The sequence below is a fragment of the Pseudorca crassidens genome, chromosome 21, assembly GCF_039906515.1.
Source record: "Pseudorca crassidens isolate mPseCra1 chromosome 21, mPseCra1.hap1, whole genome shotgun sequence".
NCBI classification, from domain to species: Eukaryota; Metazoa; Chordata; class Mammalia; order Artiodactyla; family Delphinidae; genus Pseudorca; species Pseudorca crassidens.
Genome location: NC_090316.1, coordinates 19,686,321 through 19,709,062, shown reverse-complemented (window position 1 = coordinate 19,709,062; position 22,742 = coordinate 19,686,321).

Here is a 22,742-nt window from a genome sequence, read left to right as displayed (position 1 = left end):
AATGAAATTTGTACTTTATGCATTTATTCATGGTTAATACACCATGGTAACTAATATTTGAACCGTGCTGTTGGGGGACCAGTATTACTTAATTGAACCATGGTAACTGAAATATTCTGTATCAGAACCATGCAAATCAAGGGATGTCTGTACTTTAAAATGTTTAGAAAGAAATGATAGAGGATATTTTTATCCTCTTGAGGTAGAAAATTATTTTATAGGTGATACTCCAACATACCATAAAAGAAGATATCAGCAAATTTTCCTCCCTTAAAATCAAAAGCTATTGTTACTCAATAGACATCATCAAATGGAGAGATAATAATAGCCACTTATATAACAGGGGAAAAAAAGCTAGTTTTATAAAATATAAATCATTAAGCAAAAAGTCAAACAAACCAATAAAAAATGTAAAACAATTTGAGTGGGCAATAGGTGAGTAAATACCTACAGTCAATAAACAAACAAAAATATGTTTGTACAGAGTTAAATGTATATCGAGATCATAATTAGACCTACTAAAATGCTAAAAATTGAAAAGCCTAATAATAGCAAGTTTTTAAAAGAATATTTCTGTTAAACTCTTGGACATTATCTCATAAAAGTAGAATTTATGCATACCTAATTTGTGTCTGAAATGTCTTTATTTCATTGTCCTTTTTTTTTTGTTTGAAGACCTGTGTGTTACAGATCCCAGACTCTCTCTTTTTTATTTTTTTAATACATTTATTTATTTATTTAATTTTGGCTGCGTTGGGTCTTCGTTGCTGCACGTGGCTTTCTCTAGTTGCAGTGAGCAGGGGCTACTCTTTGTTGCAGTGTGCGGGCTTCTGACTCATTGTGGTGGCCTCTCTTGTTGCGGAGCACAGGCTCTAGGTGCACGGACTTCAGTAGTTGCTGCACGTGGGCTCAGCAGTTGTGGCATGAGGGCTCTAGAGCTCAGGCTCAGTAGTTGTTGTGCACGGGCTTGGTTGCTCTGTGACATGTGGGATCTTCCCAGACCAGGGATTGAACCTGTGTCCCCTGCATTGTCAGGCAGACTCTTAACCACTGAGCCACCAGGGAAATCCTTCATTGTCCTTTTGAAAGATTTTTTTTGCAAGATAAAAAAATTCTAGATTGACAGTTTTTATTTTTCAGCACTGTCCTCTAAAGATATTGTTCCATTGTCTTCTAGCATTCATTGTTTCTGAAGAGAAATGGCAAACACATTTACACCTTTTTCCCCTGTATAAAACTTGACATTTGTTTTTTCGCATTGCTTCTAAGATTTTCTCTTTACCGCTCACTTTAAGCATTTGATTATGCTGTGCTTTAGTATAGTTTCCTTCATGTTTCTTTTGTTTGGATTCATTGAACCTCTTGGAACTGTGGATTTATACTTTTCAGTAAATTTGGAAAATTTTAGCCATCATTCTTCAAATATTTTTTCCATTCCTCCATCTTTTCTCTCCTTTGGGGATTCCAATTGCACATATAATTAACCACTTTAAATTGTTCGCAGCTCATAATGGTCTGTTTTTATAATGTTTGTTTGTTTTGATACTTTCCCCACTGTTTCCTTCTGGATAATATTTCAATTCACTAATCTTTTCTTTTGCACTGTCCACTCTGTTATTAAACACATCCAGTGTCTTTTTAAAGAATCCCATGCACTGTAGTTTTCACCTCTAGAATTATATTTGGCTATTTTTATCTTTCACGTCTGCATATGACATAAGATGCTTAATGTTTCATCTACCTTCTTGAACTGATAGGTTGCACAAATGATAACTGTTTTGATGTTATTAACTATTAATTCTATCATGTGTCATTTCTGAGTCAGTTTCTAATTATTTTTCTCCTCGTTATGGGTTATATTTTTCTGCTTCTCTTCATACCTGATAATTTTTTTTATTAGATACCAGATGGTGCTGGATATTTTTGCTTGCCTAAAAATATTTTGGAACTTTGCTGTGGGATGCAGTTGGGTTACTTGAATTCAGTTTGATTCCTTCAAGTCCTACTTTTAAGCTTGGTTAGCTTGTACCAGAACAGTATTTATTCTAGGGCTAGATTTTACCCCCTGTTGAGGCAAGATCTTTCTTAATAAGCTGGTTTTAGTATTAAACACTATTACAGGGTTGGTACTGATGACCCCTGAGTTATAAAGCTTTCCACTCTGCCTTGGGAATGGGTGTTATCCCTAACCCACTGTGATCTATAAGCACTGTTCCGTTCCCTGTATTCTTTTGGGTAGTTTTCCCCCCAGCCTCAAATAGCTTCCTCATGTATGTATTGATCCATCAGGACTCAGTTGAATATTTGAGAGGGACTGTGCACATCTCAGGGGTTGTCTTACTGTGTACCTCTCTCCTCTCCAATATTCCATCCTGGGAACAACAGAGGCTTGACTTCTCCGGATTCCTGGCGCTACTCCTCCCAGTGCTACAATATGTACACTTTCTCCAGCAAGTAAGACTGGCATTCATAGGTGTCTCCTCATTTGATTTTTGTCCACCATGAATCCCTGTGGGGTTTTTCTTTTCTTTGTTTGTTTGTTTGTTGCCCAATGGCCAATGTTTTCTGTGCCAATGTTTCATATATTTTGTCTTTTATTACTTATTTCACATGAGATTGTAAATCCACTTCTTGTTATTCCAACTTGAATCAATGTGTAGATTATTATAGAAGTTTACTCTGTTTTAACTACTGTAAAAAATTGTTATAAAAACCAGTGAGCTGTATAACTCAAAATATGCTGCAATGTCTTAGCAGTCAGGCAGCTTGTAGCAAGTACACAGATACTGCAGGTTGGATAGCTGTATACCTCTCTTGTGTCAGAGAGAATATTTTCTAAAACTGTCACCTTTGATAACTTGGAAAGCAGACTATATGCCTACTAAGTTTGCTGTTCTAGAGGAAGCATTTGTATAGAGCCAGAATGTCAATGTGTATCAGTGGTTCCTTGAGAATTATAGCAGGGTACTATAAAAATAAACATGGACTTAGGCAAAAATTGGATGCCCTACAAGCGAGCCATGGAAATAGTTCATAAATTCAAGCCTTTTAGGGTTGGAAAGCAAACTGCAGTTTCATTTCCTCTGAAGACTTGTGTTTCAGATAGCCTCAAGATATATACCACTGTGTGTGTGTGTGTATGTGTGTGTGTGGGGGGGGGGGGTAAAGCATAAAAGTAAATAAATGCAGCGGGAATAGGTACCATATCCAGAAAAGATTTTGATGTGATTACTAGCACACAGATCTCACTGTAATCACTTTTTTCCAAAAATCTTTTGTATTTTCTGGAGAATTTTATTACTGATGAAATCTAAAGCTTGGCCTGAAAAGTATGTCTAATTGACACTTAATATAACTCTTTGGATCCCAGACTTACGCCATTTGAAAGTAGACTACCGAAAGTAGACTACTGAAGAGTCTCATTGCCCAAGAAGGACATACTCTCCTATGTGCACTAAACTCTGGTATTAGAGGATTATGGCCAAGTAAAGAATATCTAAGAAGGTGAATTCAGGGCCAAGAAGAGCAATGGATGATGTATTTATTTCCATTGTTCAAGGTGTTTTCTCCATTCATAGTAAAGACTGCCATGGTTAAAACTAAGCTATGCATAACTTTTGAACCAACACTTTGACTCAAAGAGGTTATCTGAGAAAATTCTTTCATGTGTGTACAAAAAGTATGTACAAAGGAAGCTCATTTTAGCATTATTTATTAAAGAATCACACAACACAGCCATAAGAACCATTTTATAGATATATCAGTTCAGATGTGGGAAGAGATCTAAAACTTAAGATTTTTTTAAGAAATGCTATATAAGAGTATGCATGGTATGCTCTCATTTCTGCAAAGAAAAAAGAAAAGAGTGCACTGTGTATGTAAAAGTACAAATATGTATGGAACTGTGCAAAGAAAGCCGACACATGCCCTCCGATTGCTTATGAGAGTTGAGTTCCCCCTTGAGATGGAATGGGTTGCTGAAGTATATCCCTAGTTTATTGGATTTGAGGTTTGTCAAAATGAGCACTCTGACACATAAATCCTATACAAGTAACATTGTATTGCAATAAACAATGAAGGAACGTATTGGGACACTTCAGTCGAAGGCAAGTTAAAAGAACTAATTACTCAGTTTTCTCAAGTTGCTCAAGGAAGCTACCCTCGGCTTGGTGATGGTATGTTATAGCTGTCCTCTCTAAGATAATTATAAATTGAATGAACTTCCAAGTGAATACATCAAAACTCTTTTTATACCCCCAACCACATTACTTTGAATTTCTATATAGCCATTTTAAATTATTGTTGATGCTACACTGTTCAAATTGCCATCTGATTATAAGCTGTGTTATGGATAAATTTTTTTGCTAAGCTACAAATCTCATTTTATTTTATGGTCCACAAGTGCAGTTTTCATTCATTTGGAAAAATGACCAGACTGTTAGCTTGTACAATCAGTTATCTGTGATATCAGGAAAGGACTTTGCATGGCAGAACTAGGCCAGACTTACTACAAAATTGTATGAAGGGGAGTTATTCTAAATTTGCATATTCATATTTTACTCATACAAGCTTAAAAGAATTCTCACAGAGCCATCAACCACTAGATGTGTTGAAGAAGCTGATCTATGATTCCAACATTGTCCTCATCTAATGGAAATGAAGCTCCCCTTCTTCAACTCTTTGCATTTCCCAAAATAAGTTTGAAAATGCTTTCTACTATAGGACCTCTCTTGAAATTTTATTTGGAATATTAGCATATTAAAGTGTATGTAAACAGAACACGACAATGATTTTATCTAATCCTACATTTCTTTAACAGAGGAGGCATATATTATTTCCTAAAATGCAGCTACTAACATCTCTCAGAAGAATGTTTTCTGGGAAATACCATACTGGGTTTATCTTATTGAGTTTTAATAGTTTTCCTTCAGACAGGACACAATTCATACCATTACAGATCTCCCATATTATTAGCCTCCTTCCTTGAGGTTACATAAAGTTTGGTTATTTCCAAATCTCCTTAGTTCCTGCCATTAGCTACTCTCAGAGCTTGCTACTACAGATAGATAATTCCATCCCTTATGTGTAGAGGTAACTAGTTAAAGACGAGGAAGTAATCTGGTTTCAAAGATCTTGATGCTACAGTATTTGTATTGGGGAGGTGGGGGGGATTGGAGGAGAAAACCATGAAGTAGCAGGTGTCTCTCAGTGTCATTCTCATGAAGGGTATCTAATCTTGTGCTTTTCCACACAAATGCATGGATTTGAGGCGGGAGCAAGGCAAAGGCTGCACGGATGCCCATCCAGCCCTGTCCGTCCCAAGCCATCTTCCTCCTAAGCACTTTCCCTGTTATGTTTATATACTAGGTTTCCACATATGATTTTCCTGTGGGAAAAAAGGGTATGCTATTCCATATACTATAGCTGAAAATGTTTGAAAATCACCGTTCTAGGTCTATTCCTTTATTTCACAGAGAAGCCGACAGAGGACACAGAGAACTTACATGACTCACCACAGGTTCCAGAGCTCGTGACAGTAGAGTCAGCTCTACTTCTACTAAACTGTTGCTCATCCTACTTTCACTTTTCCTGTCGCTCCCCTTATACACAGTGAGGTTGTTTGATGACTCTCTTGTTAGAAGTGCAGAAGGTGTTTCTTAGAGATGTCTCTCTAACCTCGTCAGTTTAAAGAGGAGACAAAATGGGTATTTAGAGAGGTTGTGTGACTGGCAGAGGGGGCCGAGGGCCAGGTCATCTGATTCCCATCAAGTTGTCTGCAATGCTATCACATGCTCTGTTTATTGCATAGAGAGTGTCCTTGAAAAATCCTGTACCCCAACTATTCCAAGAAGTTTGCTTGTATTAGGGCTGCAATCTAAATGCAGTCTATACGAAGTCAGGAAGAGAGGCTTCTGATTTTTCTGAACTCATTCCAGAAACAATCAATCTCAACTTGGAAAAACATCCTGATTTAGGCAGCCCCTTCTTGCGGGGTACAGGAAATGATGATATAAGGGGTATCTCTTCTTTTCACATAGATCACAGCATGTTCCATGTGGTGATTCCATATACTATAGCTTCCCAGTCAACAAAGCAAGGAGAGGACCTCTACCTCATATATGAAATAAGATATCAAAAAGGATTTCAGAAATAAGTGTACTTATACTATGCACAGTCACTGCCGTTTCATGTGAGTATCAGTGCATTTTAAATCCTCTAGAGGGCTGAGTGAATACAGTAGTTTCAATTGATTATACTCAGAATTGTCCCAAGAGGTTTCTTAATTTTGTTGCAAAATGTCATGATGCAAGTCTAATCCATCTGTAATGGCTACTGTTGTGATAATGCCCCTTCTTCAGTAGTTAATCATGCAGTAGTCCAAGGTGAAGGACCAGCAGGACAGCTATGAAATCACACTGATACACTCAAATATGTTAAATATTCAAAACTGTACACAGCAATAAAGAATAAGCATTTAGTTATAATAAGGCAATAAATAGCTATTATAACATTTACCTTATTATTATAATTATTTTTGGCTGTGTTGGGTCTTCATTGCTCTGCGCAGGCTTTCTCCAGTTGCGGTGAGTGGGGTCTACTCTTCGTTGTGGTGTGTGAGCTTCTCATTGTGGTGGCTTCTGTTGTGCAGCACGGGATCGAGGCATGCAGGCTTCAGTAGTTGCAGCACGTGGGCTCAGTACCTGCAGCACGCGGGCTCTAGAGCACAGGTTCAGTAGTTGTGGCACATGGGCTTAGTTGCTCCATGGTATGTGGGATCTTCCTGGACCAGTGATCAAACCTCTGTCCCCTGCATTGGCAGGCAGATTCTTAACCACAGCTCCACGAGGGAAGTCCCTACCTTATGTTTTAAAAATGTGTTATATGAAGTAGCAAAGAGGAAATCCTTTCCATCTTTTTTGGTTATATTTAGTCCTGTAAAAATCTATATAACTGTGTTTTTGAAATAATTTTTTTTAAAAATCAATGCAAAAATCCTTTTGGTGAGTTGTGTTTTGATAACCTCTCTACAGAAGCTATTCTGGGCATCCTTCACCACTTGCCTGTGTGCATTATCTGTAATTGTCTTTTAACAGACTGAGACTAAATTATTAGAAAAAAATTGCATTGCCAGGGAGTAAGGGTTGTCAGATACTACTGAGACGTAATACATCAAATGTTCAGGTGTTCAGCTTTATCTCACAGGCTGTTTATTTTCAGGACACAGGTTTAAAAAAAAAGTTTTAACCTTTCTAACCTGTTCTGATTTCAAATGAGCAAAGTAATGAGCACTAACAAAAAGGGAAACAATAGAATTAATGAGTCCTGGACAACAGCAACATATTAGATAAAGCATTTGTGACTAAAAGCAAGATAATAATGTAAGCTTTTTTAAAACCAATGAGCAAACATTTTCTCTCAAAACTAATTAAAAGTTCTTAAGGAAAGAGTTTTCTTCAATGGCTTCATGTTAAAACTTCAATGGGACTTACAGTGGCTTCACATTTTTCAAGAAAAATGTATTTTGTAAATGGAAGATTTTGTGATTATCAAAGATCTGTTTTTTGTCTTAACACTCTCATGAATGCAGTATAATTGTGGATATGTAATCCATTTCTAAACCAGCTCTGCATGGTGAAAAAGTTAATAATAATTAAAGATTTGATATCATAACAAATAGAGATCAGAAAATTTTTAACTATTTTATTTTCAATTATATTTTCCTTTCAGTTGACCTCCATTCACCTTGGTCATGGTTAAACCCTCTGGATATTTCTACCATTCATGTCAGGAACAAGTGACTGACAACTATTTCCTCCTCGTCCATCATATACTGGAGTCCCTTCCATATTTTTCTATTAAGATTTTTCTTTTTTAATCTAGCTCTATTATTTATTTCCATAACCACAGTTGATTCTTTGTATTCAACAAATGACAGCCTTCTTGTCCTTTAAAACACAGATCATTATTTGGCCCCTCAATCTTGTAATTTTCTGAGTACAAACAAGGTTACATGATCTTGTTTCTGATCTAAATGTAAGTAGTCTATTCCAATCCACACTCTCTAACCTCAGTTTTAAAAAATGCTAATATGAAAAGCCTCAATATTTATGTTTTCCCTGTGCCATAATTCCACTTTTTGGAGTTATCTCTATGAAAATGTGTGCAGAAATTTTATTAAATGAGGTTCATAACATGGTGTTTATTAAATAGAAATCATCAGGAGCCAAATATCCAACAAATAGGAATGGGCTAAATAAATTATGATGGGCTGATTTATTATTTATAAAATAAAGTAATGAAAATAATTTTTAAATATTTAGTGAGTTGAAAATATATTTAAAATGAATAAAACTAAATGAAAATCTGTTCAGTATTATGCTTTTTTTTAAACACAGGTTTTTAAATATTCATAGAGCAAAACTGCAAAATATTTCATCATATTTTGCATATTACCTTTGTTTAGTGGGATGAAATGATAATTTTTTCTTTTGGTTTACTAAAATTTCTAAATTATTAACAATAAATATATTTACATGAAAAGGAAATTTTTATTTAAAAATACATGTACTCTAGGCTTCCCTGGTGGCGCAGTGGTTGAGAGTCCGCCTGCCGATGCAGGGGACATGGGTTCGTGCCTCAGTCCGGGAAGATCCCACATGCCGCGGAGCGGCTGGGCCCGTGAGCCGTGGCCGCTGAGCCTGCGCGTCCGGAGCCTGTGCTCCGCAATGGGAGAGGCCACAACAGTGAGAGGCCCGCGTACCGCAAAAAAAAAAAAAAGAAAAGAAAAAAAAATACATGTATTCTAGGTTGGTTTCTTTTTTCTTCTTACGACAAGAGTTTTCTTTTTAACCGAAGCTTACTGTTACATAAAGAACTTTGATGACTTGCATATTTTTTTGCAAAGGACATAAGCAATGTCATGGGTGAATATTTCTGTGCATATTTATAATCTTAAGGCTGCATTTGGACTCAAAACCTGAAATAGAGAAACTGCAATGCTCTTAATTCTTATTTTACTCATGTTTTCATCATTATAAAGAAAACTTTATCCAAAGGGATTTTCAGATTGTTTTCTAGACCTCCCCACTTAGGAAAATGGACAAAGATCAACGCTTTTCCTTCCTTTGCCCATAAAATTCTTTAAGGCAAGGACTGTATAACACGTTGCTTTTATGTTCACTCTTTTATGCAGGCTTATGGGTACTAAAATATGTTTAATTAAATATATTAAAATATGATTATATTTATCTCAATGTACTTTTATTGCAGAATTATTAGAGAAATAGAAATAATTATGTCCCCACCCTGAGTAATTTTCATTCATAAATGTTCAGATACTTTTCTGTATTCACTTGTAGAATTCTGTGCACAATATATTAAGCGCTTATATAGTGCTTAAAATTTCTTAAACAATATGCTGTTTTTACTTTTTGTGTGGTGATATCCATTTTTCCATCATTTTTTCTGTGAGGTGGGGTGAGGGATCATGCTTAGAAAGAAATATATATATATGTATATATCCCCATATAGTTTATTCATTTGCATGATTTTTCTTCTCATAATAGAATAGTGAAAGTTTATGAATATTTTAATACATAAGTAAATACAACAGTTTACTATATTTTTATTTTAAATGAATTTTTTAATTAATATTCATTAAAATATCAATCTGTTATGCAGTCTCCTCAAGCTCCACAATCACCTTCTACATTCTCAAAAAATGTGCTCATTTACTCCTTCTTCCAAAGCAGTAACATTATCAAATAACATCTTTCTCACACTCCCTCCTAAACCCGTAAATATATGGTCTGAGTGGACATAGGATAAATACTCATTTCCATTACTGCTTCCCTCCTTTAGTTTCAGAGGATGGGTTATTTAAACACTTGAAAGCCATTTATCTTAAATTCCCTCACAGCAGGATTGTATTTACTTCCCCCTTTCCTCCTTATTTGCTAGTCATCTTTTTAACTTTTATTAAAGTATGTTTCTAATTTCCTTGGTTTTGCTGAAAAGGAAGAAATTGGAGTGATAGTTTTTTTTTAAATCCATGTTTTTTTTAAAAAAAAGAAAGAAAAGATTTGATAAAAGAAATTCCTTACATAAAATCACCTCCTTCTAAGAAGTATAAGAATAACATAGAGGCTGATCAAAGATATATCTGAGAAATGTGATGTCTAGTTGGTAACTCAGATGGGTCAAACACTTCATTCTATATTGACGAGAAGAAAGCTCGTCAATAACTTATAGCAAAGTTCAAGCTATTTCTTCTCTGGTTCATCAAAAGAAGTTTCTCTCAGTTGAATATCATTCAGAAAACTTGCAAAGCAAATTATTTATTTTAACAGCTGTAAAAGAAATGATGCAACTTTGGTAAGCTTCTTTCATAGACTGAAGAATCTGTGTTTCCTCCTTTAACAATCCTTTTAATTTTCCCTAAACATGATAGTTCGTAAAATAAGTAGTAAGGGAGTCTTTATATCCTATAAATCTTGAGGAGATACCAAAGGCAATTTTTTATGAAGATTGTGCTTTTAATGGACTATTCAGCCAGATCAATTTGGTAGTTAAAGCACACACACAGAAAGAGGATGGTCATATTTCCCCACCAATAATGTTTTTGCTTTCAGTTTTTTAGTTTCTCTTACACCATGCATAAGTACTTCAATTTTTCTCAGTGAATGTTTAATATAGTAACATTGATGTATTTAACAGATTCATTTTAATTTCTGTTTTTTTGTTTCTGTGCTTGTGGCCCTTTCACCAAAAGAGACCTTTATGTTGAAACATTCTGATGATGAATAATATTATTGTCTTTGAGAACCAAATAGATTTTCAAAATTCATAGCAGAGGGAATAATCTTGAAATTAGAAGATATTAACTGTCAAGAGTGTTGTAAATCACAATAGCCTAAGCGTTGAAGAAGGCAAGGAGTAACGTGTGTCCCATAATCAATAAGTTGACAAGAGGGTATAGATATGGAAAAAAACAGTAGGATTTAATTTCTAACCACCAACTGGCTGTACATTTACTTGAAAAGTGCCTCCCACCCCCATAAATAATGGTATAGCAAAAGATGTTTGAAAGCTGTGAAAGATAGAGAAAGAGAGCTGAAAGAGAAAGGATGTATTGGGTTTCTTTTTTCCCAGATAAATCTATAACAAAAACCAATTCTTATTTCCTTTATGAAGGCCAGCTTCATCTATTTACTGTATGAATAGCAAATGGTTGCCTTTATAATATCTTATTTACATGCTATACAACTGAATTGTGTTGAAACCCAATTTGACAAATTATTGGTTTTGTTTAAACTAACCAATACAATCATTCTGTATAACTGGAATCTCTTTCCAAGCTCAATTGTTTGATTTAATTTTTAAAAATTTACTTGGAGCTATTTGAAAATGAATTAATTATATGGCTTAAGTATATTATAAATGAGAGTTGGGAGAACAACTGGACATCTGAAATTGCACAAAATAATTTTCAATGATTTCTGCTTTGTGATTCTCTAGAAGCTAAGAATTTTAAGTGAAATTAGGATCCTCAACATAAGAGAGCACATTTCCCATCAGATTCCTTGCTTTCTGTCTGAACAGTCGTCAAGAGGAGGCAACCTACCTACTATTAACCAGTTACTTAAATTCTTTCACAGGATGTAGATCTCTGGTTCCTGTGAACTATTTGAAGTGCTCTCAATGTGATGAAATTATAAATGCCTTTCACCATTAGGTTGAACATTCAATTAATCAAGTACTGTTCTAATTTTCCTTAGAACCATTTTGCTAGAAAATATATTTAACCCTGCCAGTGGTTTCCCAAGCATATAGGAATAATCAAATATAAAGTGTACTTAAGATGTTCTAACATGTACTGTCTCAGAAAGAGCTGTATGAAAATGAAGTGTTAGAATCCATTTTTATGTTATATACAATTTCATAATTTATTTTAGCTCTGGATAGGTTGTCATCTAACTTATAGAAAAGATATGACATATTTGCAGGATACTTAAATATTTTTGGCTAAGTGATAGGTACATGCTTAGAAAATTAGGCTTAACTTGATTCAGATGTTTTCCAAGTTAATAATTGAGCTTGATTTTTCAAGCATGTAATTGTCACTTAATAAACTCTGCACCAATCTACTCATAGTGTTCTGGCCTTCTGAAAGAGTTAAAAATGCTTCCAAAACTAATATACTCCCAAGTTATAGCTTATGCTTTGGGAAAAATTTAGATGATGATGCCTCCCAGTGACTACATTTTGAATTACCAGAACCAATTATGGGTAGTTAAGTTCCCTGTCTTTCCCCCAAAAGGCTATATTAAAAGGAAACTATGAGAAAAACTATCAAAAAATCAGAAATTGCTTTTTTACAAATAAGTAAAAATGTTAATTGACCTATTTTCAATTTCCAATGAAATAAAATCAAATTTTATCATTCTTAAAACAACTTACTGATTCTTGTAATTGAAGTGTATATGAATATCTGTTTTGTTGAGAATTTATATGATGCCTGTTACAAGAATAAAAACAGGGTGTAAAAGATTTCCATACTGATTGAACATTTCATTGTAGAGGGGCACCACAGTAAACTGTAGCTAAAGTTGTCATTCCAGGGATACAGTTGTCAACTGCCATTATATTTTTTAAATTGAAATATAGTTGATTTACAATATTGTGTTAGTTTCAAGTATATAGTAAGGTGATCAGTTATATACATATATTTTTTCAGATTAATTTCCATTATAGTTTATTACAAGATAGTGAATATATTTCCCTGTGCTGTACAGTAAATCCTTATTACTTTTGTATTTTATGTATAGTAGTAGTTTGTATCTGTTAATTCTAATTTATCACTCTCTCCCCTCCTTTTACCCTTTGGTAACCAAAAGTTTGTTTTATATGTCTGTGAGTCTGTTTCTGCTTTGTATATAGATTTATTTGTATTCTTTTTTAGATTTCACATATAAGTGATATCATATAGTATTTGTCTTTCTCTTTGTCTGACTTATTTCACTAAGTGTAATATTCTCTAGGTCCATCTATGTTGCTGCAAATGGCAATATTTCATTTTTCTTATGGCTGAGTAATATTCCTTTGTATATATACCACATCTTCTAAAACCAGTCGTCTGTTGATGGGCACTTGGAATGTTTAAGTGTCTTGGTTGTTATAAATAGTGCTGTTATGAACATTAGGGTGCATGTATCTTTTCAAATTAGAGTTTTCATCATTTTGGGACAGATGCCCAGGAGTAGGATTGCTAAACCATATGATGGTAGCTTTATTTTTAAGTTTTCAAGGAACCTCCATACTGTTCTCCATAGTGGCTGCACCAATTTACATTCTCACCACCAGTGTGGAGGATTCCCTTTTCCCTACACCCTCTCCAGCATTTATTATTTGCAGAGTTTTTGATGATGGTCATTCTGTCTGGTGTGAGGTGATACCTCATTGTGGTTTTGGTTTTGGAGTAGTTTGAGGATAGGTGTGAGTTCTTCTTTGTATGTTTGGTAGAATTCTACAGTGAAGCTGTCTAGTCCTGGACTTTTGTTTGCAGGGAGTTGTTTTCTTTCAGATTCTATTTCACTTCTAGTGATTGGTCTGGGCAGGTGGTGTGCAGATGAGGTGGGCAGGTAATGCCAGGTGGGCAGCAGTGGTTCAAATTTTCTGTTTCTTCTTGACTCAGTTTTGGCAGGCTGTATGTTTCTGGAAACTTGTCCATTTCTTCTAGGTTGTCCAATTTGTTGGTATATAACTATTCATAGTATTCTCATGACTTTTTAGTATTTCTGCAGTATAGGTTGTTATTTCTCCTCTTTGATTTCTTATTTTGTTTTTTGGGGTCATCTCTTTTCTTCTTGGTGAGGCTGGTCAGAGGTTTGTTGATTTTTGGGGGGGGTTGTTCTTTTTTACTAGCTTTTGGTTTTACTGATCTTTTCTAATTTGGGAGGGAGAGGTCTTATTTTATTTACTTCCTCTCTGATCTGTATTATTTCCTTCTGCTGACTTTGGGTTTTGTTTGTTATTCTTTTTCTAATTCTTTTAGATGGTAGTTTAAGTTGTTTTTTTGAAATGTTTCTTGTTTCTTGAGGAAGGCCTATGTTACTCTGAACTTCCCTCTTAGAACTGCTTTTGCTGTATCCCATAGATTTTTTAAGGTTGTATTTTCACTGTTCTTTGTCTCAAGGTATTTTCTGATTTCTTCTTTTATTTAATCATTGAACCACTGGGTTTTAAGTAGCATGTTGTTTTGTCTCCATGTGTACATTTTTCCTCTGTTTTTCTTTCTGTGGTTGATTTCTAGTTTTATACCATTGTGTTCAGAAAAGATGCTTGAAATAATTTCTATCCTCTTAAATTTGTTGAGACTTCTTTTGTGACTTAGTATGTGGTCTATCCTAGGGAATGTTCTATGCACGCATGAAAAGAATGTGTATTCTGGTTTTTCTGAATGTAGTGTCCTGTAGATATTAAGTCCAACTGGTCTACTGTGTCATTTAGGGCCTCTGTTGCTTTATTGATTTTCTGTCTGAAAGATCTGTCTCTTGATGTCAGTGGGTGTTAAAGTCTCCTACTATAATTGTATTCCTGTCCATTTTTCCCTTTATGTCTGTCAGTATTTCTTTTACATATTTAGGTATTCCTATATTGGGTAAATTTATGTTAACGAGTATAATATCCTCTTCTTGTATTGATTCCTTTATCATTATATCATGTCCTTCTTTGTCTTTCTTTATGGACTTTGTTTTGAAGTGTATTTTGTCTGATTTGACTATTGTTACCCCTGCTTTCTTCTCATTTCCAGTTGCATGAAATATCTTTTTCTGTCTTCTCACTTTCAATCTGTGTGAGTCTTTTGCCTTGTAGTGAGTCTCTCGTAGGCAGTATATTGTAGGTTTTTTTAATCCCATCTGCCACTCTTTGTCTTTTGATCAGAGCATTTAGTCCCTTAACATTTAAGGTAATTATTGATAGGTATGTAGTTATTGTCATTTTAAAACTTGTTTTCCAGTTGATTTTTTAGTTCTTTTTATTCATTGCTTTCTGTTTTTCCTTTTGTAGTTTGATGGTTTTCTTTTGTATTGTGCCTGAGTGTCTTTCTTTTTGTTTTTTGTGAATCTGTTGTATGTTTTTGATTTGTGATTATGGGTCAAGTATGTTGACCCATAACTAGCTACTTACTTTAGACTGATAGTTATTTTAGTTCAAATGCATTCTAAAAGATCTACATTTTTTACTCCCCTCCCCCACATTTTGTGTTCCTGATGTCATATTTTACATCTTCATGATTATACCTGCAGTATTTATTGTAGTTAGTAGTTGCTTTTACAGTGTTTCTGTTTGTTTGTTTGTTTTGTTTTTTAATCTATGTACTGGCTTATTTAAGTGATCTTCAACCTTTACTATATATTTGCCTTTCCTATTGGGATTTTCTCTTTCCTACAGATTCTTACTTCTTTTCCATTTAGAGGAAACCTTCCAACATTTCTTTTAGGGTAGGTTTACTATTGCTGAATTCTTTTAGTTTTTGCTTCTCTGAAACATTCTTTATCTCTCCTTCCGTTCTAAATGATAATTTTGCTGGGTCGAGTATCCTAGGTTGCAGTTTTTTCCCTTTCAGGACTTTAAATATATCATACCACTCACTCCCTTCTGGCTTGCAAAGTTTCTGCAGAGAAATCAGCTAATAGATTTATGGGGTTTTCCTTGTAACTGACTGTTCTTCTCTTGCTATATTTAGAATCTTCTCTTTAACTTTTGCCAGTTTATTTATGATACATCTTGATGGAGTCTATTTTGTTTTATCTTGATTGGGACCCTTTGTGCTTCCTGTACTTGGATATCTGTTTCTTTCTTTAGGTTTGGGAAGTTTTCAGCCATATTTTCTTCAGGTACATTTTTTTTTTTTTTTTGGACTACGCGGGCCTCTCACTGTTGTGGCCTCTCCCGTTGCGGAGCACAGGCTCCGGATGCGCAGGCTCAGCGGCCATGGCTCACAGGCCCAGCCGCTCTGCGGCACGTGGGATCTTCCCAGACCGGGGCACGAACCCGTGTCCCCTGCATCGGCAGGCGGACTCTCTGCCACTGCGCCACCAGGGAAGCCCTTCAGGTACATTTTTGATCACCCTTTCTCTATTTTCCTTCAGGAACCCCTATTATGTGTATTTTGGCATGCTTTATATTATCCTGTACATCTTGTATGTTGCTTTTATTTTTAAAAATTTGTCTTCTGTGTTTTATTCTGATTGGGTGATTTCCATTATTCTACCAAATCACTTATTTGTTCTGTGTTAGTCTGCTATTCATTACTTCTAGATTGTTTTTTATCTTGGCAATTGATTTGTCTAATTTTGATTGGTTCGGCTTTATAGTTTTTAGTTCCTTGTTACAGTGATCTGCATTTCTATTGATAATCTTTCTTAATTCTTTTTTATAAATTTATTTATTTGTCTTTAGCTGAGCTGGGTCTTCGTTGCTGCGTGGGGTCTTTCTCTAGCTGTGGCAAGCAGGGGCTACTCTTTGTTGTGCTGCGTGGGCTTCTCATTGTGGTGGCTTCTCTTGTTGTGGAGCACGGGCTCTAGGCACACGGGCTTCAGTAGTTGTGGCTCGTGGGCTTTAGAGTGCAGGCTCAGTAGTTGTGGCACACGGGCTTAGTTGCTCCATGGCATGTGGAATCCTCCCAGGCCAGGGCTCAGCATACTCCTCCCCAGGTGCTATCAGCCCAAGACGTGCATTTCCGTGGTGCCACCAGGTATGCCTGTCCACAAAGTTCACTGCGGCTGGACCTACCCCCACTGTGTGTGTGTTGACAGTGGCCTCGGAGGCTACCCCTACCCCTGCCTTGTGCTTGCTGACAGTGGACTCCAAGGTTTGGCCTGGACCACACTCCAGGCCCTCTGGGCTGTCTCTGTACAGCTAGACCAAGCCCTCTGCCAGAGATCCAGTGCCTAGTCACTGTGAATACTAGCAGCCCCACTGGGTGCCCATTTTGAACTGGGAAGTGTGGTGAGGTGACAGCTCTCAGTGCAGGTCAGTCTCTGCCCTAACTGCTATAAGCCAGCACGTGCGCACACCTCACGAGCGGTGTCCAGACTACTCGAGCCCTTCTGTCTGTCCCAGTGGACCTTTCAGGAGTCAAGGGTGTTCCTCAGGACTAGGGCCTACCCATTTGGACCTTCCCTTGTTCACAGCTCCCTTCCAGGGGCACCAGTCCCATCCTGATGTCTTTGTTTTCTATCCTTCTTTGTTGCGTGGAGATCTTTCTTGCAGCTTCGGTTGCATGAGATCTTCTGCCAGTTTCCAGTTAGTTTTCTGTGAGAATTGTTCCATATGTAAATGTTTTTTTTCTTTTTTTTTGAGGTGCGCAGACCTCTCACTGATGTGGCCTCTCCCGCTGCAGAGCATAGGCTCTGGACACGCAGGCCCAGCAACCATGGCCCACAGGCCCAGCTGCTCCGCAGCACGTGGGATCCTCCCAGACCGGGGCATGAACCCATGTCCCCTGCATCCACAGGTGGACTCCCAACCACTGTGCCACCAGGGAAGCCCCCATATGTAAATGTATTTTTGATGTGAATGTAGGGGGGAGGTGAGCTCCAAGTCCTCCTACTCCGCCATCTTGATCCACCCCTCTGCCATTATATTTTGATGGTTGGTGGCAACGATAATGATGGAATAAACACTTTACCAAATACTGCCTTTTTGTTTTTTTAAATTTTATTTATTTATTTATTTACTTATTTATTTATGGCTGCGTTGGGTCTTCATTGCTGCACGCAGGCTTTCTCTAGTTGCAGTGAAGGGGCTACTCTTCATTGTGGTGCACGGGCTTCTCATTGCAATGGCTTCTCGTTGCAGAGCATGGGCTGTAGGTGCGCGGGCTTTAGTAGTTGTGATACACGGGCTCAGTAGTTGTGGCTCTCAGGCTCCAGAGCGCAGGCTCAGTAGTTGTGGTACACAGGCTTAGTTGTTCCATGGCATTGGGATCTTCCTGCACCAGGGCTCGAGCTCGTGTCCCCTGCATTGGCCGGCAGATTCTTAACCACTGTGCCACCAGGGAAGTCCCCAAATACTGTGTTAACTTAAAAGATTTAAGTTACATCCTCCCCTAATTTAAATATAGTATAGTAACTAGCTTATAATATGTAATAAAATATAATATTCAGAAGTAAGTAAAATCTTTACCCTTTGAGTGAACTTAGACTTTGCAACTAATTAGTAGAATTTAAATTCAAAATATATTTCACATGGTAACTTCTCTGAAGGTGGCAAAGGGTATTAGAGACCCACATTTCTAATTTCCCATTAAACACTATGGATTGTCCAGAAACTAAGACCTAAAAATACAGATCAATGTTATAAAGAGTACCATATTCAAGGGTAATCACACACAAAAAGTTAAATACCTAGGAGTTAATTTAACCAGATATATGCAGTTATATAATAGATTTATGAAGAAAGAGAGAATTATTTCACCCATAGAATGAAATAAAGCAATCATAAATACATAAAATGTTTTATGCAGGACCTAGGGGCAACATTGTGTTTTATTCTAGGCAAAAAATGAACAATTTCCTATCCAATGACTAATGTTTCAGGCAGCGGCTTTTATGGACTTTGATGCCAGAGAGATTTGGATCACATCCAGGCTTTAGAATATGACAGTTACATGACATTGAAAAAATCACCCATCTTCTGTGAGCGTTTTGCTCCATCTCTATAATAGGGATATCCTCTCTTCCTCTCAGGTTCCCAATAGGAAATAACTGAGCAGGCAGACACAATGTGCCTAATGCCCAACTTTGGACATGATAAGTATTGAGCTGTAATTAATGTCAGTCCTCTTCCTTTTTGCTTCATATGACTAATGTGAGTTTTCTACGTTGCTTGAGAAAATGCAGTTCTGTTAGAGAACATGGGAAAACAAACTAGGATGAATACAAAGTGTTAAACATAGTAAATAAATACTAAATAAAACTAAGTAGGTAAGTAAATAACTAGCATGTGAACATAGACAAGAGTCATGAAAGATGTTATATATAGGGAGTCATTTAGTGGCTAGTAAGATATGTTAAAGCTCAAATAAATGGAATATATCATAGAGGAAGCAAAACTTTTCATTCTAGATTAAAAAGAGATAAAAAGCTAAGTCACAAATACGCCACCTCTGGGTCTCGAAATTGGCCACCTATTGGCATTAAAGAGTGTAAGTTCCTTCTGGCTCCATATATGTTCTGCGCAGAAAGTGTAGATAAAATTCCTGTCTGTTCTGTTGGTCAAATAGCAGCTCCAGCTGTGTTGAAGTGGAATTACTCCTATAGCTCTCTGGTAGAGCAAGTGTGTGTTGGCCACAGACACTTTCCTTCTGTTGGGGCCTCTTACTCAATTCTGGTCCCCGCAGACCATGTCTCTTGATGAGTTAGAGGTAGAGAAGTGTAAGATCTGACCATGGCTCACTTCCTGCTCCAAGCCTGGAGAGCCACAAATCAAGTCTGTCTGGGGGACATGGTTAGAGCTTTAAATGTGATACAAGATTTCTAAAATTTAAGCTGAGAATGTTAAAATGATGGAATAATTATGGGACTGAAACCATATGCTGTTAAGAGGCCAACTTCCCAGCAGTGAAGGGAGTTTCAACATTGCACATGTGAAAGCAGCAGCTGAGAAATAATAGAAACTTTTCTTCTTTATACATAAGGAGTTGAGACTCCTCTAATCACCAGTTACACAGGTAACAAAACCATGATTAACCACAGAATTAACAATAACTACAAATGTTCTTAGAAACTTTTGAATTAAAGCAATAAAAGCTATGCACTATAACTGAATTCAGACAAAATTTTCCCATCTTTTGTTGCAGATGAAATAGCTATTTTTTTCCTTTAATATTGCTGATTCCTGTTAGGAAAAAAAAAGAATAAAATATTATCAATTATTAGATTACTTAGTTTCTATTTCTTTTCCTGTATGTATAAAACCAGTTTTTACCAACTTTTAACAAAGTTAATGTAAAATAGTATTTTTAAAAGAGGTAAGGAGTAATGGTGCTTGAAGGCAAGAGATTTTGTCTTCTTAGATGCTTCTGGAAGGCTCTTACTGACTCTCAAAGCTAATTATTTCTGGGAAACTTATCCTTTGGGCATCTCAACTGCCCTGCTGTTTTTTCTTTTCTTGCGGTATATCAATTTCATCATCTCTTTTGAAGATAAGGGCCCTTATATGTAGGAAAGATTTTCAGAAGGTATAGTGGGCACATCTGGTTTTTATTTGCTTTGTTTTGTAAACACCAAATATCTCAACATTATATTAGAAATTCTGGGATTTAAAGAAAGTACTGATGTTTGAAGCACTGGGTGATGTCCTAATAAAAATTTTTTAAAATGTATATGCCCTGTGTTCAGTTGTTATTTGGCAAAAGTAATTTTAAAGTACCCATGATATAGATAAAGCTTTTTGACAGATTTAGAAACCTAATTCCAGGCAATGTAGAGGAAGACTATAAAATAAAATGTTCTTTACTTACTCTTAATGTATAATCTAAGTTTTTTTGGTAAAAGAGTATTTTCCTTTATCTAAATGTACATGTAATCTGTCCTGATTCTGTAAAGAACAAAAACATAGTTTGTGGTTAATTTCTCCATGTCTGTCAAAATTAACATGAATTAATCAAGGCTTTAGTTTGTGTCATCTTCACCTACAAGGAACAGCCTACAAGTGTGTAGGTCTGAAATAATTAAACAGTAAAACCTCCAAGTTGCTTCATCTCAGGATGAGATGCTTTTACACATGGGGAGTCTTTTTTGCAACTTCAATCTAATGCAAAATCTACACTCCTGCCAAAGAAAAGAGAGCAATGAACTTTTATTATCACCACAAAACTAGGAAGGAGTGGAAAGGTAACAAGAAGAGAAAACTTGTGACTGATAGAATCAAAATTTCTATGCAAAGTATTAGCAAATTAAATCCAACAATATATAAAAATGGTAACATGCCAAGACCAAGTATGGTTTATCCCAGCATAACAAGGTTGGTTTAACATTTGAAAATCAGTATAATTCATACATTAAATGAGAGAAAATGTATGTGATCATCTCAAAGATGCAGAGTAAGCATTTGATAAAATTTAACATTCATTTATAAACAAAATATGAATGATCCATAGAGAATGGCTGAACCTGAGTAGAATTGGCTGTATTACCAGTTTTGGAAAAAATTGTGATACTTAGAACATGGTGCCCAAAGGCATGAGTACAGTACACATGATGGTTAATGACCAACCCATTGGAGTTGATCATAACTGATGGAATCTCTGAGAATGACTCAACTGAAAATTCTCATTTTTTGTTTTGGGTTTTTTTGACCATAGGTGCATGGGTTTATTTCAGGGCTTTCTATCCTGTTACATAGATCTATAAGGCTGTCTTTGTACCAGTACCATACTGTTTTGATTGTTGTAGCTTTATAACATAGTCTGAAGTCAGGGAGCCTGATTCCTCTGCGTCCATTTTTCTTTCTCAAGATTGCTTTGGCTATTCAGGGTCTTTTGTGTTTCCATACAAATTTTAAGATTTTTTTTGTGCTAGATCTGCAAAAAATGCCATTGGTAATTTGATAGGGATTGTATTGAATCTGTAGATTACCTTGAGTAGTATAGTCATTTTGACAATATTGATTCTTCCAATCCAAGAACATAGTATATCTTTCCATCTGTTTTTAAACCCAAGGAAAAAGAAAAGTATGAGCAGCTTCAAAATGAAGAACAGGTATCCTAACAGGAATATAGTATACCATCAAGGGCTATACGGGAATACATTTGCAGCAGGTAGTAACTCCAGAGCAAGACATTATTTTTAGCTGAGAGCAAAATGTCCACCCCTAGGCTACGGTCACAGGAAAGTAGTAGAGTCCATGGGATGCCAAATTTGCAGAATCATGCCAAAATCCCAGTAAAGTTACTTGAGGGATATTTTCCAAGAGTAAAAGAGGAAAACTTTTCAGCTTCTCGGTTGTCAAAACCAGGACTCCAAATGGAACTGGAACTGAGCAAGGTGACATGGTGATACATCCTGAAACACTTGGCTAAATTTAAATGCCAACTGAGGAGAGTTTAGTTTGCATTTTGAGATTAGACTCTATATGCTTTTTTAAAGGCTTTATAAAAATTTTGTAATACATGTACAATTGAATAGTTCATTTCCATAACAAACCACAGATATCAGCTACTTGAACCTAATTAGTAAACAGCTAAGAACTAATTCAAACCAAATATCATGTGGAGAGAATGCAAATCTAAAATACATAATCGAAAAAAACAAGATTATAATTAAAGTGTCTGGAAAACATTTACCTCACCTCACAATCAGCTGTTTTTCTGAAAATATTCAAATATTGAGGAATTAATTTCATTTTTTTGAAAACACATTTTAAGTGACAATTATAGGATATTAAAATTTTGTATGAGAAAGCAAAGTATACTATTAAACAAATAAATTTATAAGATAAATTTATCTTTATAAGATAAAGAGCAGGGAATATTTTCTTTATTTTTTGAAGAAAGTAAGATTCTGACTGAAAGTTCAAGTGACACTGGAAATCTGCAACAAGAGGGGATGTCATGATGGCAGCTTTTCTTTTTCTGAGAAAAAAATAGGCATGGGCTACAGGACTATTTAAAATGTCTCATTTACAGTATAAGCTCAGAGGTAGATGTAATTTTTACACCTATGAGTATTTGT